The sequence below is a fragment of the Ursus maritimus genome, unplaced genomic scaffold (genome assembly GCF_017311325.1).
Source record: "Ursus maritimus isolate PB19 unplaced genomic scaffold, ASM1731132v1 scaffold_28, whole genome shotgun sequence".
NCBI lineage: Eukaryota > Metazoa > Chordata > Mammalia > Carnivora > Ursidae > Ursus > Ursus maritimus.
Genome location: NW_024425341.1, coordinates 15,897,091 through 15,914,523, shown reverse-complemented (window position 1 = coordinate 15,914,523; position 17,433 = coordinate 15,897,091). Strand labels below are relative to the sequence as shown.

The following is a 17,433-nucleotide window of genomic DNA, read 5'->3' as shown; positions in this document are numbered from 1 at the left end:
AAAGACCTGTACACTGAAAACTATAAAACATCACTGAAAGAAATTAAACGAATAAATAAAGGGAAAAACATTCCATGTTAATGAATTAGAAGACTTAATATTACTAAAATAACCACACTACCCAAAATGCTCTACATATTCAGTGCAACCCTTATCAAAACTGTATGGCATCTTTTTGTAGAAATTGAAAAAAAATTCTAAAATTTGTATAGAACCACAAAAGACCCTGAATAGCAAAACAAACAAACTCTCTTAAAAAAGACAGACAAAACTGGAAACCTCACACATTCTGATTTTAAAACATACTGCAAAGTTACAATATTCAAAACAGTATGATACTGGCATAAAAAAACACATTGATCAACTGAACAGAATAGAGCCCAGAAATAAATTCTCACATATATGATCCAATGACCTTTGAGAAAGGTGCCAAATTACACAATGGAAAAATGATACATTCTACAAATGGTGATACCCACATGCAAAGGAATGAAATTGGACTCTTATACCCTATACAAAAATTAACTCAAAATAAATTATAGACTTTAATATAAGACCTGAAACTATAAAATTTCTAGAAGGAAACAGAGAAAAACCTGTGTGACACTGAATTTGACAATAATTTCTTGTATATGACACCAAAAACACAGGTGACAAAAGAAAAATACATAAATGGAACTAGATCAACCTAAAAACTTCTGCACAGCAAAGGAAATAATCAGCAAAGTAAAAATTAACCTGTGAAACTACAGAAAATATTTGCAATCATATCACTGAATAAGGTGTTTTATATTCAGAATATATAAAAAAGTCATATGACTCAACAACAAAAACCCACAAATCATCCAATTTAAAAATAGGCAAAGAACTTGAACAGACATTTTTCAAAACAAGATATCGAAATGACCACCAAGCCATATGAAAAGATGTTCAATATCACTTATCATCAGGAAAATGCAAATTAAAACCCCAATCAGATTATCACCTAACAACCACTAGGATGGCCACTGTCAAAAAAACACAAATTAACAAGCACTGGTAAGAAGAGGAGAATTTAGAACTACTGTTGATGGGGGTGTAATATGGTGCAACTGTTATGGAAAATACTATGGAGGTTCTCAAAATCAAAAAATGGAAATACCATATGATCTAGCAACTCCATTTCTAGGTGTATATCTAAAAAATTAAAACTGGATCTGAAAGAGATATTTGCACACTCATGTTTCCTTCACCCTTATTCACAATGGCCAACAGGTGGAAGTAACCCAAATGTCCACATGCAAGTGAATGAATTTGTAAGAATACTTAATAAATTGATTCTTTAATTATTTGATGCAGTCTTCTTTAAAAATTATAAAAAGATCTATTTGCTACTTGGAAGTAACCCTAAGGAAACTGGACAAGAGCTTGCCACCAATAGATTATTAAATTTTGCATTAAGATATTAAAACAGATTATAATAACTGGAGAGATATTTCATGTGTGAAAATAAGACACTGTAATAAATATATTTGTTCAACTCAAATTAACTTATACCTTTACTGTGATTCCAATAAAAAATCCAACACAATCCTTTACTTAGTTGATGTCATAACTTGAAAACTTATTTGAGAGATCCTACAGCCACTAATAAAGTAATCCCAAAGAAGTGTTATCAAGTCTTAACATAAAACTAAAAGTAATTTACATAGAGCCCTCGAATAGATCTAACCTATATTGAAACATAAAATATTTGTAGATCAGGAGAAGGGAAGAACTTTTCAATAATTTAATACTGAGACAACTGGTTATCCATACAGAACAAACAATGGCAATCGTAATTGAACTCTATTTCACAGCATGCATTTATCTTTAATTTTTTTTTTTTTTTGAGAGAGCACGCATGCATGCAAGTGGGGTTGGGGGAAGGGAGAGGGAGAGAGAGAATCTTCAGCAGGCTCCTCGCTCAGAGCAGAGCCCTATGTGGGGCTGGATCTCGGAACCCTAAGACCATGACCTAAGTCAAAATCAAGAGTTAAACGCTTAACCCATTGAACTACCCAGTGGCCCTCACAGCATGCACTTAAACAAGGAAGTATAAAACAAATGTATGAAACTTTCAGAATGTTTTTATAGCCTTGGTATAGGGAAGCATTTCCTAAACAAAACACAGAAAATAATGATCATTTAAGAACTCAAAAATTCACCACTTTAAAATTGAGAAAGAAATGCGTTCATTAAAGGACAGACACCTTTTAAAACTGAAAAGACAAACTACGAATTAAGAAAAGATACTTGCAAATTAAATACCAACAAAGAATTAATAATAAGAATACACAAAGTTCTTCACCATATAAATCAACAGAAAATCATCCAATAAAAGATGAGGCAAGAGATATGAATAGGCATTTTCATAGAAGAAACACAAGTGGTCAGTAAGCATAAGAATATATGTTCAACTTCTTACTAATTAGAGAAATGCAAGTTAAAACCAAAATGAATAATCAGATACAATTTTACACTGAAGAGAATAGCAAAAATATAAAACCAAAGTCGGACAATACCAAGTATTGGTGAGAATGTGAAGCACAACAAAAATAATCATACACAGTCTGTGGCCATGTAAAAGTTATATGGAAAACTGTATATGCAGTTGGGTGGATATGTATTATTGACTTAGCTAAATTATAATTATGTTTCCCAGCATTGTCTCCCTGCAAATTTCCAAATTAATGTATGCCACCAGAGATAACTTATGCAAGACCAGCAGGCAGAAGGAAAGCAGTAGTTATGTTCTCCATGCTTGAAAGATCAGTTCAGAATACTCAGCACTGATGCAGTTTACGCATACTGTCACTTATCTGATGACTCACCAGGGTGGTATGAGACACCAGTCAGCCCACAGCTCCTATGGCTCCTCTGACTCCTGCAGGATTCTCATTGCACCAGGTGCTTATCAGCCCTGTGCTGAAGAACACCATGTTCTCCTAGAAGATATGCTCATCATCAAATTTGTAGACCTAGAAGCAGAAAAAGACAAAGTTTTAGTTCGTCCTCATGGATCCCAGCTTGTCCATTCTCTACCCTATTTAATATCATCTCTTCCTGACTGTCTGCCATGTTGACTTTAAACTCCAATACCAAACACAAAACAACAGCTTCATAAAGACTGTTTAACCAGCTCCCACATATGCATAAGGTCAAATTCTTAAAGTATCTTCTATACATATCACTCATAGGATTCTGTTCCTTTGATTAAACCTTGACTGTCCAGCTGATTATGAAATGAAAAAAATAATACAAGTTCTAAGCAAGTAATAGCTTCCTATGTCATCAACAATGAAAAATATACTGATTTTACCTTCTTTTTCTGATAAATTTATTTAAGGACAAATAATACACAAAATTCACCATTTCTTTAAAATGTATGCTTAACACCAATGTGCTTTCTTTCTCTTGACCTTTACTCAGGGTTAAATTTAGCATTGATGGGAAGCATAATTCATAATAATGCTTGGTGCTCCCTCCGAGAAAAATGAATGCCATCAACAGGGGTGAAGTATCCAGAGAGTCTGGGGCAGATTTAGATGTCACCTATCAGCCACAGAGCATTTGTGCAAAGGACTGATCTAAGAAACAGCATCCTATGAAGAAATTAAAGCCAGGCAGGGAATCCAATATCCAAGGCAATCTAAAAGAGTTAAAGAGAACAGAACACCAGTGAAACAAATGGATTGAAACGGAGGCACAAGGAATGAAAAATAAATTTGTAAATTTGAAGGTGAGAGGTACAGCCTAGAAGAATCCTCTGAGCAAAGGAAGGCAGCTATAGCTGGTAATTTTTCTAATGGTCTCTGGTGAGGGCAATGAAAGCAAGTAACACCTGTGATTTTACTGTGATCATTACATTTTTTTTCCCCAAAAAGCACTTTATTCTTTACAGATACCACAGAAGATTCTGGGGGACTCAACGACATGCTGACCCGAGGAAAGCATTAGAAATATACAACTTGTAAAATTAAATGACAGAATATAGTTCAGTTAAACTATTGATAACAACACATAAGCCTCATATATCTGGATTTCAGTATTTGGATCAATATTTTAATTACCAAAGTATTCTGGCATTATGCTATATGGACATCCATTAATAAATGCTCAATTACCTAAGGATACAATATGAGGAAATATTATTTAGCACTGGTAAAATGAGAAGTAATAATATGAATTTCTAATTCCAATAAATTTTAAAATATTTCTAAAGAAATAAAAATAAATACTATTCCAAGTCTTAGGAAAAAAGAATTATGAGGACCATAACCAGTAAAAACATGTCTTGACCCTGTATTCAGATTTAAATTTTGTTCTTTTTAAATTTTCAACCTTTTCTTTTTTTTAAATGTTCAAAGGTATTTTATTTTATTTTTTTAATAATAATTTTTTATTATGTTATGCTAGTCACCATACAGTATATCCTTAGTTTTTTATTTTTTGTATCCACATTCATTGTGCTGTTTTGATGCAATAATCTGTTCTTAAAATTGAGTGTTACAGATGGTCCAAATGCTGCATTGTATTTTAAACTTAATCAATAGCTATTTGTCTTACTTCTAGGATAGTTTTTTTATAAAGAGAGATGCCTTTATTTATGTTCCTAATTTTAGGGACTCTGTACAGTCCTATACTAGATTATCAGAGCTAGGATAGCAAAATGATAGTGAGTTAGTTACCTCAACTTCTGTGATTATAAGCAATTTCAGTGGCAGGTACTATATACAAAAGTATGTAAACAGTTTTCTATAAAAACCATTATTTTAAGATGCTGTTTCTGATGAAAACTTTCACATTTTCCAGTTTATACTTTCATAGTCATTACTAAACAAACCTTTGAATGTAAGAGAAAGGTCCATTGTCTGTTTTGGTGAACAGACTTAACCAGAAACTCAACTTGAGAATGACAAGATATAAGTATAAATTTGTCTTAAATACTATGGGGAAATAATTTGTTGTAACTGGGACGTAAATACCTGCTAACCTTCTTGTTTTTGTAGCTCAACAATGATAACCTAGAGTTCTGAATTTTCAAAAAAGCATTCGTGACCCATAGCTTCTCATAATCCCAAAGGTTCTCTAATAAAGATTTGTGGGGTTGGTTCTACTGTAACATTAATCAAGATCAAATTAACCATCTATGGCTTATAATAAAGTAGTCCTAGTGTCTATCGCCTTCTTTTCTAAATAGTTTATCAATGGGGTTTTATACTGGATTAAATTCCTGGCTTTCAGAGCAAAACTTCTCAAGTCTTGACTCTTACAATTTATATGATAAATAAAAATCAATACAAGTGCTTAAAAAAAATCAATACAAGTGCTTTTGTTAATTGTGTAAAAATGAGAAAGCCAGAATATCTGGAACAGAAACAGAAGAACCCCAGGTTTAAGAGTACTAATCTGGTTTCCAATATTAGGGCTTCTGAATTAAAATTGTTCTCAAACCACCCTCTTACCGCATAAACTACCATTTTTCCTGTAATTATGAACCATATTTACAATGGTCCTTAGAACATGTGCATTACAAAAATGTTTCTTTTGCTCTAACTCCCTAACTTTTCCATACCACAAAAAGTAAAACACAAGACAATACAACTAATTCATTTTCACAGCTTTAAACACTGCTAGAACTCAAGAAGTATAAACGTTACAGAATTTCATAGATATTTGAAGTGAATCATCTATTTAAACCCTCTCACATTTTACATGAGGGAATTAAAGAACCCCAAAATGTAAACAATGGGCCCAAAGTCATAGACCTAAAAAGAAAATTTGAACTAGAACATAAATATGTGATTGCAAGCTCAAATTATTGTCCAGCGGGTCCTACAAACATAGAATTTTAGAGCAGAAAGATCATCTAGTTCAATCCCTTTATTTTATAGAGGAACACACTGGGCTACAGGTTTGCTTAATGGGGGAAGATCATTCACGGAGTTTGTCAAATAGAGGAGCTGAAACCCTGAAAATGCTTCCTAAGCTTCCACACATAAGTAGACAGCACAGCCTTAATCTATATTCCTTGAGGAATCCCTTTTCTGGAAGTTATTATTACTTTTCTACACTTTGAGACCCAAATAATAAACTCATAGCTTCATTTCAAAACAAAGTATATTTTCAAAGGCAATTTTCCAACATCAAAATAATTCAGTCCAGCCAAAACTTACTCACTGGAACAGGCACTTTGTACTTGGGGCTCTTCCACGTACAAAGATAAACAAAGACTGAAAGCAGCTTTTATTCTAGAAAGAGTGACAGACGAGCCAAAACCCAACTCCCAAGCAATAAAACAAATAAATACAGGAAATCATTTAACGTATTAATAAATGCTATGACTAACATTCTAATGTTGTGTGAGACTTTTTTCTAATTTGAATGATTTAACAACTAAAAAAATAGTTCACTACGAAGTGGCCTGATAAACAGGGAGTTTGGAAAAGATTTCTGTAGCAATTCATACAGACTGCCAAAAATTGCTAGAGGGGTTATACTGTTGGAGCGTGTGTGTGTTTTAGACACAGTTCATTTTCCGCCAACCTTATTTCCATTTTCTGTTGAAAAGTGCAAGAAGAGCTTACGATCCTCGGCGGCCATGTTCCTCCCCCTGCAAAACACCAGCAGTGGGTTCTGCAGACTGCGTTGAGCAGGGCACTCGCGCAGAGGCACAGAGGGGAACGGCCTACCTTCAGGCCAGTCCGCAAACGCAGGTTGAGTTGCAGTAACCTCAGAAACTGGCGTAGTCCACCCACCTGAAGCTCCTCCTCGGTCACAGCCTTTTCCGCAAGGGCTACTTCTCCCTTTTCCCTCTCTTCGGAAGGTCTGTAGAAGTAGGTGGGACCTCCCGTGGGTGCTCGCGAGAGCTGGAGCGCTCATGCGCAGAAACTCCGGCACGGCACCCACTGCGTCAGGCCATTAAGCGAGCTCCCTCATTTTTGCATGGGGTGGCAATGTCCACACGGTGCAGAGGGGAGTCTGTATTACACAGAGCAGGTTCACATAGGCAGTCTCTGTGAGAGGCTGCTGGTCAGCCCTGGGATCAGTAACTACCAGAGGTCTGGGCTCCCAGGAGGCTGCCTGGATCTGGTTAGTGAAGGTTCCGAAATAGGAGTGGCCACAGTGCAGCCGCAAACTGCGGCATAGCTCGCTGGCCAGTATTGCTGAAGCATAGGACCCTGACGTCAGCTGGGTTTTCAATGGCAACAATGTTGCAAGCTCCTAGCCGAAGCCTCTCCCAGGTTCTCTAGATGAATGACATAGATGCCATTGTTTTTCCTTTTGCAAATGCACTGTTCCATTTGGAGGTCAAGGTAGGTACCATCTAAGTGGATTCTAAATCTGAATCTAAATGCAATGAATTGAAGATATTCTTCTTCATCATTTGCAGGACAGCAAGGGCTCTGGACGTTAAAAGTTTCCCTTTAAGTTACCCCGGGGAATCCAGGACAGCATCATACTGACTCCTCCCTGGGAGCGCAGAACGGTGAGTTCATTTTTTTTTAAGCATCAAAGTGTTGCCAGTATCATAAAAGCCAATGAAATAAGAATAGGAGAAAAATCACTTTAATTTAAAGCAGAACATCCCCTCTTGCTTGCTTTCCCTTTGTCTGTCTCTCTTGTCTCACACACAAACTCACAAATACGCATCAATCAGCAAATAAGCCAAGGAAAGCAAATGTAAAGTGAGGAAACTCAGCCCACAAGAAATGCTGTAAGCCTTGGCTTTCATGAAACTGGTGATTAATGAGAATATCTGATTTCAAAGAAAATATATTTTAGTATTTTAGTATTATTCCACCAAGATATCTAGTTATGTAGCACCATTTACATACTTTCCTTATTTCTAGGAAATTTTTAAACTTAAACCTATGCTTTATATAAATCTAAAGCCCTCTATTTTCTTATTAAAATTACTATAGGTCTATTTTAGAAAACTTTTTTTTAAGATTTTATTTATTTACTTGAGAGAGAGAGAGAAAACATAGAGGGAGAGGGAGAAGCAGACACCCGCTGAGCAGGGAACCCAATGTGGAGCTCGATCCCAGGACCCTGAGATCACGACCTGAGCTGAAGGCAGACGCTTAATTGACTGAGCCACCCAGGAGCCCCTATTTTAGAAAACTTTTAAAACGTGAATTTGTATAGAAATAAAATATTTAAAAACATGATCATCTCTTCTCCTAAGTGCTAGAGCTATCCCCTAATCAATCTTCCTTTCAAAACGGCCTCTCCTCCAGCTCAGCTTCCACTTCACAGCAATTTTGGCCACTCAACTTCAGATGTGATGAGGTTATTCCTTGGCTGATTCTTTTATTTCTACTGTATTCAAGGAATGCCCAGATTACTAGTAGTTCAGGATGCCACGCGTGTTCCTTTGACAGCTTAACTGCCCCACCTGATCTCTTTCACGGTCATTAGTCTTTGTCATTATTTCACTGTATGCCCCCTGAGGCTTTACTCCTGTGATTTCTCCAAGGGGGCACACTTCCTCTATCTCCACGGCCTCTGAGCATGCTGTGCCCTCTCTCCGAAATACACAAGAGGCAAGAACCACCCTTTTCACCAAATAGCTCAGACTTACCCTTCTATTCCCAGATTGGTTTAGCCAATGTGTGGGTTCAGCGTTCACCTTTCATGTTATCAGAAGACCCTGCTGATGCCCTCCACTTTATTGTATTATGATATTTCTACAAAGATTTATTAAGTCGTCTTCTATGTGCCAGCTACTGTTCGAGAGGGAAAGGTAGTAAACAAAATAGATAAAACACCTACCGGATCCGAGTTTACATTCTAAGGAGGAGAAACAGACAATAAACAAAAATACAATTCAGAGATTATCAGATGGTAATGAGTCCTATATAAACTGCTTAGGGAAGAAGGAGTGCCAGGGCATTGTAATTTGTATCAGGGGATCAGAGAGGATCTCAGTGAGACACACATTTCAACAGAGATGGGAGGAAGCAAAGGAGCAAACCATGTAAATTTCCAGGAGGCAAGTATTCCAGAATGTGAAAAGGCTGTGAGGTCTCCACAGCCTTATGTTTCCAAAGGTCAACAAGAATGCCCATGTTGGAGTTAAGAAAAGAGAAGAACATTTGGAAATTAAGTTCTAAATCTGGGTTTTTCAACTGCTGATATTTTAGACCCAATAGTTCTTTGTACATGAATAGCCCAAAGGCTATCTTGCAATTTTAAGATATTTAGCAACATCCCTGTTTTCCATCCACTAGATAATAGTAGCATTCCCCCTCCCTTCTAAGCAGTGATCATTAGAAAATGTCAGATATCCCCTGAAGGATAATATCACCCCCCCCATTAAAAACAGCTTTGCTGAGAGGCAGCAAAGATAAGATTGTGTGAAGTCTTGCAGGCCACAATAAAAATTTTCACTTTTAAATTGAGTAAAATGTGAGCCACTGCATGACACCAAGCACTGAATTAGCACGAAATTTAACCTTATTTTAGAAAATGATTCTTGGGGCGCCTGGGTGGCACAGCGGTTAAGCGTCTGCCTTCGGCTCAGGGCGTGATCCCAGCGTTATGGGATCGAGCCCCACATCAGGCTCCTCCGCTAGGAGCCTGCTTCTTCCTCTCCCACTCCCCCTGCTTGTGTTCCCTCTCTTGCTGGCTGTCTCTATCTCTGTCAAATAAATAAATAAATAAAATCTTTAAAAAAAAAGAAAGAAAAGGGGCGCCTGGGTGGCTCAGTCGTTAAGCGTCTGCCTTTGGCTCAGGGCGTGATCCCAGCGTTTTGGGATCGAGCCCCACATCAGGCTTCTCTGCTAGGAGCCTGCTTCTTCCTCTCCCACTCCCCCTGCATGTGTTCTCTCTCTCGCTGGCTGTCTCTCTCTGTCAAATAAATAAATAAAATCTTTAAAAAAAAAAAAAAGAAAGAAAGAAAGAAAATGATTCTTACTTATGTGTTGAGAACAGATTGTAGGATAACAGGGCAGAAATAACACTGTGATCCAAGTAGGAGATAGTGGGTGATGGTTGTTCAGATCAGGGCAACAGGAGTCAGCTGATGAGAAGTGGTCAGACTCTGGAGTCATCAGATTTCCTGGCACATCATGATGGGTGTGAGAAAAAGCAAGAATCAAGGATGATTCCAAAGTTTTTGGCCCCCGAAAATGAAAAGATTGGATTTGCTAGAAGTGGAGAAGGCTTTAAGCGGAAAGGGCTTTAAGAGAAAGCTCAGGGGGCACCTGGGTGGCTCAGTCAGTTAAGTGTCTGCCTTTGGCTCAGGTCATGATCCCAGGGTCCTGAGATTAAGCCCCATGTCTCCCTCTTCCTCTGCCCTTCCCCTGCTTATGCTCTCTCTCCCTTTCTCTCTCTCTCAAATAAATAAGTAAAATCTTTAAAAAAGAGAGAAAGTTCAGGAATTCTCTTTGGCAATATTAAATGTCAGGTTTCTATTAGACGTCAAGCTGAAGATGTTAATTTGTCAGTTGGATGTAGGAGTCTGCATGTCAAGGGAATAATCTAGATTAGAAACATGAATTTGAGAGTCACCTGCACCTATTGATATGTACAACCACGAGATTACATAAGATCACCAAGGGGGTACATGTAAATAGAGAAACAAGAGAAGACATGGGAGGGAACAGGAGGGGGAGTTGGGAACGAGAGACTCATGAGTTGAGATCTGCAGCACTTTCACTTGAAGAGATGGGGGGGTGGGAAGGAGAAAACAATTGAGACTATAGAGAAGGAGGAAAACAAAGTAAGTGTGGTGTCCAGGGAGACAAAAAATGGAAAAGTATTAGGAATAGGGAATAACCAACACTGCCAAATGTTTCTGCTAAGTAAGGAAGACTGCATATAACATTGCATTTAACAATGCAAAGGTCACTCATGCTGATGCTAATGCAGAGAGCATTTTTGACTGAGTAATGGCTTTTGCCTTACTGGACTGAAGTAAGAGAAAAGCGGAGCTATGTTTGACGTTACCTTATAGAACCCTCAGCAAACTCTGAATCTTTGAAATTAGAGATATTCACATTCTTAGTATTTCTTTGTAACTTCAAACTGTATGATACATCTTGGAACAGATATAAGAGCACCATAATTAATTGTACCCCCTAGAGATACCCCATATTATTGTAATCAATAAAAATATATGCCATATATACTGCTACAGAAATCTTCACAGTTGTATACTGAATTCTGAGTATTTCTTAATTTTAATATTCTGGCAGCAAAGCCAACTGTAAATTGTATCAAGATTATTTTAATTGCTATCATACTGTATTAAAGAGTATAAAAGAAATAGAGAAATTACTTTCTAATCAATTGTAACTTGGTAAATTATTTTGCAATTAATTATTATTCAAAACAATGAGAAGAAGACCAGGAAACCCCAGGAATTACAGATGCCGATGGATAGAGACTAATGGAAAAGGAAAAAAACATACAGATTTTGAAGAAAAAGTATGAACTACAGGATGAAAACAAGCCAGTTATTAGGAGCAAGGTCCAACAAAATCAGAATAACTGTAGCAATGGATAAAATTGAGACAAGCACAGTGACAGCGGAAATACATCCAATACACCCAATAATCAAGACGTTGAAATGACAGTTGCCTTTGCAGAAAGCTTATCTTTGAAAGGTATGGCCAAGGGGCAGTTTTCATCTCCAAAAATAAATTAATTAAATTAAATTAAACAAAATATAAAATAAAATGGAAATTAAAAATAAAGTGTATGGCCATCTCAGAATCTTATGTCTTAAAAAAAAAAAAAAAGAATCTTATGTTTAGATTGCCAAAGAGGAAGAACTAGCACACTGGAGGGATACTGTGGGTTAAGTCATAGCTCCCATATATTCTGTAACAATGTTCTATTTCAAATTCAGAATAACATGTTTTCTTTAAACAATTTGAGAAAAAATAATAAAAGGGTGCTCTTATGTGTATGAAAACAAAACATAATAACAACTGTATATAATTTGTTAGTTTCTTAGGGAACTTCGACAAGTACAAAGAAATGCTTTGATTCTAAATTTGCAAATGTGCTGATCATTATTCCACTGAATTTTACCAATATGTTGCCATTAAACCAAAAGTAAATAGCAGTATATTATTTATGATTTTACCTCTTTGGAAGAAAATCTAAAGGCCCATGATATGCAGTCATGTAGAACTGAGGTAAAGTTAGATTTAAATCTCATGTATTATACAGACCCTTGGCTACAGTGTTAACCCAGAAATCACCTATGCTTGCATCTTGCTTGGGCCATGCATTTACTCTTTGTTCCATATGCACTAACATTTGTGAAAAAATTATTTAATTAAAAACATTTGCTCTTTTCATAAAACATGTATAACTTGTGTTTTTAAAAAAAAAATGTCAGGACACCTGGGTGGCTCAGGAGCAAGCATCCAACTCTTGATTTTGGCTCAGGTCATGATCTCAGAGCTGTGAGATCAAGCCCAGCCATCAGGCTCTGTGCTGAGTGTGGAACCTGCTTAAGATTCTCTCCCACTTTCTCTGCCCCTCTCCCCACCTCCTATTTTCTCTTTAAAATAATTTTTTAAATTAAAAAATGTGAAAAAATGTCAATTCCTTCCTAGTGCTGATGACTGAAATAAGGGAAGAGTTAAGAAGTCTAAGAAAGTTGTAGGCAGAAACATTTTTTGGTTAAAACAATGACATTTTAAATTCTACAGTGGTTCCAATTAATATCCTAAATGAACCTGTCATTCTCCCTGTACATACAAATGAGAAAGTTAGTAAGATATGTAAATGCTCCCCTCAATACTTTTTTGGGGAAACCACATGTTATTTGAGGCTGTCTTGGGCAACTTTTAAAGGTCCACTGTAACAATTATTCTCAATCAGTATTAATTGTCGATGTTAAAGAATCTGCTAATATGTTCAGTTGGGCTTATCTAGGATCTCCTGTTTTCAGAAGAGTGGTCTATAGACTGCTAAGGAATGTGTGAAATTTTTTCTGAGAATTTTGGGTTCTGATTAGTGTTTTTGTCAAAATTTGAGGACAAAATTTAAGTACATGATTTGTTGACTACTTTGAAAATTACATTTTGATGTTACAAGTGTGATATTCAATTCTATTTCTTTTCTAGAGTTTTCCACAATAAAGGTGTTCTTGTGATTCATTAACTCCCATGGATGTCATTTCCATCAGCACGTTTTATTTCTAAGATTTGAGCTACTGAACTATTGTTTACCTACTTCCTCCGCATGGTTTCCTGTCTCATATGAATGATAACTGAAGTAGCTATGCCTACAGTATATCACTGATTTTCCCTCCTAAGGATCAGCTTTGAGTTTTTCAAAATGTTGTTTTCTGAATGCAAACTCACTACTGCCTGGGTAACAACTTAATTCACAGTACATCAGAAGAATGTTTCCCTTTTGATATCTGCAATTTTGTTTACTTTGTTTTAAAACAGCGTAGTGTTTTGTATTATTGCTTTTTTCAAATTAATGAAAGAATAGGAAATCATTAAAGACTGAGTGAAATAAAATCTTCGGGCACCATACATTTAAATTATTTCTGGATTAGAAAGATGTTGAATAATTTTATCAGCTAATGTGAAAACAGCAAAGGGAAGCTACATTTATCTTCCATCTATTCTGTGACATTGAGCTAGGTCTTTACAAGCATTACCTTTTTAACCCTCCCTCTCAGTTCAGCTGTAAGGTGGCATTATTTTCTTTATTTTGCCAAGAGCAACTACTTATAGCTAGTATATGGAAAATTTCTAATTCACAGTGGAATTTGAATTAATGTTTCCCTGGTTACAAAGTCTGCAATTTTTCTAGTATGCTATAATACTTTCCATACAACCATTTCACTTTTCTTATGGGGGAATTCAACCTGTAGTATACGTAAACATCCCCATATAAACACATTGTCCCATAATTTTTTTTTTTTTTTTTTTTTGGAGATGATATTGCAGCCCATGTGTATTGAGGATGAAAGTCTGGAAAACACCTCTCTGAACTCCTACAGTCAGGATGTTTAAGACTTGTAAAAGAATATACCTGTTAATCCTGATTCACAGGAGAAAATACTTGCAGTTTGGTAGCATAGTTTATTCCAGAACTATTCTTTTGCAAGGAATGCCTGTGAGAGAATGGCACTAATAATACTAATATTATTAGCACAATAATATTAATAATGTTATTATATTATTGTAGTATTATAGTAATGGTATTAAAAGCAGTAATATTATTGGCATTAATACATAACTACTAATAATATAACAAGTAGATTGAACTAATTACAAATAGAATCTCAAATGATCTTGAACTCCACCTACAGATGTCCTATGAGAAATTCTGACTGTTACCATGGTGGCATGGGGGATTTCAGTATGACGTAGCTTTCTTTTTAAAGCTATTCATTTTAATTCTGTAGTTGACAGAAGATTTACCATGCAGTTACTTTATGTTTCTCTTGGACAGGCCTATTTCAAGTCCCTGGAGAGATCCTAGCAATGTTTTCACATGATCATATGTTTGTACACTTTCTAAAACTAAGCTATATTAAATTCAACTATGACCACTATTGCTTTCTATTTCAATTCCCTTCCTCCCCCCCAACCCCTGATATGCACACAAATCCCTCCACTCCCACCGTAACGTAGAGACTGTGGGCATGCGTGGTAACTGGTTAAGGCAAGGTTCCATTGATGATATATTTGGTTTGGGTTAAGTGAACTAGGCTAGGACAAGGATATAGAATTCTGGTGCATAGGACAATCATCTTTTTTTCTCACCTTCTAGGCATGTTAGTAAATTTCATCAAAATCATAGTGGTAGGTCAAGAAGGAAATGGCAGTCTGACAACGTGTACTTAAGTTTTCTAATCAATTCACCCAAGTTAGAGCTTTCCATTTGCTGTATTTTATGGGAAGTAAAATCAGGAGCTTTTATCAATGGGGGAATGGGATTAGCAGTGTTCATGTGTATTTTGAAAGATGGGGTCAGAATACATGAAAAGATTAAGTTGGTTGTAGCTTTTTGGAAACCAAATGAAATCTAAGAAATAGAAATATGTATTCAGCTGAGACCTCATAAGAATGATATAATATTAGTAGTAAAGATATGGTAGCTTATAAGAAAGATATTGATCATCTTGTGAAATAAATGAGCTTATATTGTGACTTAGTTACTGAAGTGATAATTTCTTTGATGTTAGTTTAACTTTCATGCTGTACTGATTCTTATAAAAGCTTTTATTTTTTTCTAGGATATTTTAAGGGAGCAAAACATTCTCCTTTTCTCTCTAAAAGCAGTGATATTAGCAACAATTCTTCTCTTTGAAAATGAACAGCCAAAAATATATACAATTAATATGTATATTAATAAAGATACTGACAAATGTATTTTTTAATCAAAATCTCATTACCTTAATGATCGTTTTGAGCAATTCATTTTGCAAGAAGTCATTTATTTGGGAACTTACCTATTCTTAGCACAATGCAATACTTATCTTCTTTCAACTTATCTCAGAAGTAAAATCAAAACTTAGGTTTTACTTTATTTTCTAAAGTCTCTACTATTCTTATTATAGCTGTCTGCTCAAGATTATACCATTTTCCTGCATAAAAACCTATAGGTTTTAGTAAGAATACTGAGTTCAATATTAAAGTTAGGCATTTTACCTTGTATTTGAATTGTGCTTGATAGTTTCTAAAGTCTTTTCACATACTATTTATCTTGATATTATGAATATATAAGGAGTTAACTCAGTATATTATAATATTATCCTAAAATTGCAAAATCATGATTCTGAGTTATTTTCCAGTCATTTTACTATGTTCTTTGGTTGCAAATCATGCCTAATACTAGATTTACATTCACGTTACAGATACAAAATGATCAAGAATATGAGTGAATTAGAATAATTTTAATGTTGAATTTTTTAAGTGGAATTCATTATTTTATTATAAAAACAAAAAAGGAGTTAAATATAGACAGCATTGTTATAGGTATGTAGAGATATGATTAATATATGCAATTTTTGTATAAAATAGAATCACTGCACATCATCAAAAGAACTACAGTGTTCTGTTTGACTGAAGAGAAGAAGAAAGAAGGAAAAAGAAATTTGAAACATTGCCTGGAGGAACCTTTGTTACCTAAAAGTTTCAAGAGTCATCTGAACAGATTACTTCCAAGATACACGAAGAACTTAATTAAAATTGTATTGATGTATTGTATCTGCAGAGATAATTAAATACAACACCAGTTTTTGCATGCAAAAACATATTTGTCTTGCCAAGAAAGTAATTGAGAAAGAACTGAATGAGTGACTCAGCCTTGATGCAGAAACTTTTATCAGAAGAGTTTCTTTTGGTTAAGGGAACTCTGAGAATTGCCCACTATCATATGTGTTGGTCTAGCTTCTTTTTGTGTTTTAACTGAACATGCAAAAAGATGGTATAGTTGGGGCACCTGGGTGGCTCAGTTGGTTAAGTGTCTGCCTTCGGCTCAGGTCATGATCTCAGGGTCTTGGGATCGAGCCCCACGTCAGCTCTCTGGTCAGTGGGGAGCCTGCTTCTCCCTCTTATCCTCCCTCTATGCTCTCCCTCTCTTTCTCTCAAATAAATAAATAAATCTTAAAAAAAAAAACAAAAGATGACATAGTAAAACAAATGTGTATTTCTCCCCAAGAGGTCACTCTACAAGAAAAGATAAGCTAAATAGGATTATGAAATCAACTGAGAGGTGATGCTTTATTCACTTGATTTTATTCATCTGTTTCATGGTGATGCTTACCCTGCTTTAAATAATCACTGAACTACTAAGTCATACTTTTCCATTTTTAAATACAAATGACTCTCACATGCCTGCATTCCAATGATAATTACTGCTCTGAAAGAGTCCATTCCACTGAAAAGATCTGTTGCCCATTCATTATTGAACTATGATGATAATATTGTAATTACCAGAACTTAAAGTTGCAAGGTTGCAATAGAAAACATTGAAAAATCCTGGGTAAACCCATCAGCCTTCTTAAATGTGTTTAACAGACATATACCAAGAATATGTTTATTGCTATGCAATACGTAATATCTTTTAAATCCTTGTCACCATGAAAGAATTCAGAAAGAATGATTTTGTTAGAAAAGCTAAACACAGTGACCCAGATTTTCAAAAGATCTACTCTATCAGCACCAAATGACTCCAGATGAAATTAAGGCCACTCAAGAACAAATATGATCCTAAGGCTTTATTCTGGCATCTAAGGGGGAAAAAAACAGCTCATATTAAAACATCTATACAGTCTCTAAGGACTTCAGAACACTGATACTAACTGAGCTATTTGAAGATAGTTTAAAAGAAAGATTATCCAGGAGTAGAGAGATAACCTTCAGTAAGTGACCAAATAACTGCTTCCAGAAGTTTATAGGTTCAGCACCTTTGCAATGT

At 35.6% G+C, this 17,433-nt stretch overlaps 2 long non-coding RNA genes across 2 annotated transcripts in view; one reads left to right on the top strand and one right to left on the bottom strand.

Annotated features, from left to right (window-relative positions):
* The window catches only part of LOC103681337, a 154,671-nt gene extending 147,812 nt beyond the window's left edge, over positions 1 to 6,859 (bottom strand). The window contains exons 1-2 of the long non-coding RNA XR_573264.2: positions 6,780 to 6,859; positions 2,853 to 2,999 (exon numbers count right to left, since the gene is read on the bottom strand). This is a non-coding gene — a long non-coding RNA (uncharacterized LOC103681337). The remainder of the gene's footprint in view (positions 1 to 2,852; positions 3,000 to 6,779) is intronic.
* A 102-nt stretch (positions 6,860 to 6,961) lies between these two features.
* Positions 6,962 to 16,489, top strand: LOC103681338. The gene is made up of 3 exons (XR_573266.2): positions 6,962 to 7,337; positions 7,415 to 7,510; positions 16,035 to 16,489. It is a non-coding gene; the product is annotated as an uncharacterized LOC103681338 (long non-coding RNA).
* The last annotated feature ends 944 nt before the right edge of the window (positions 16,490 to 17,433 follow it).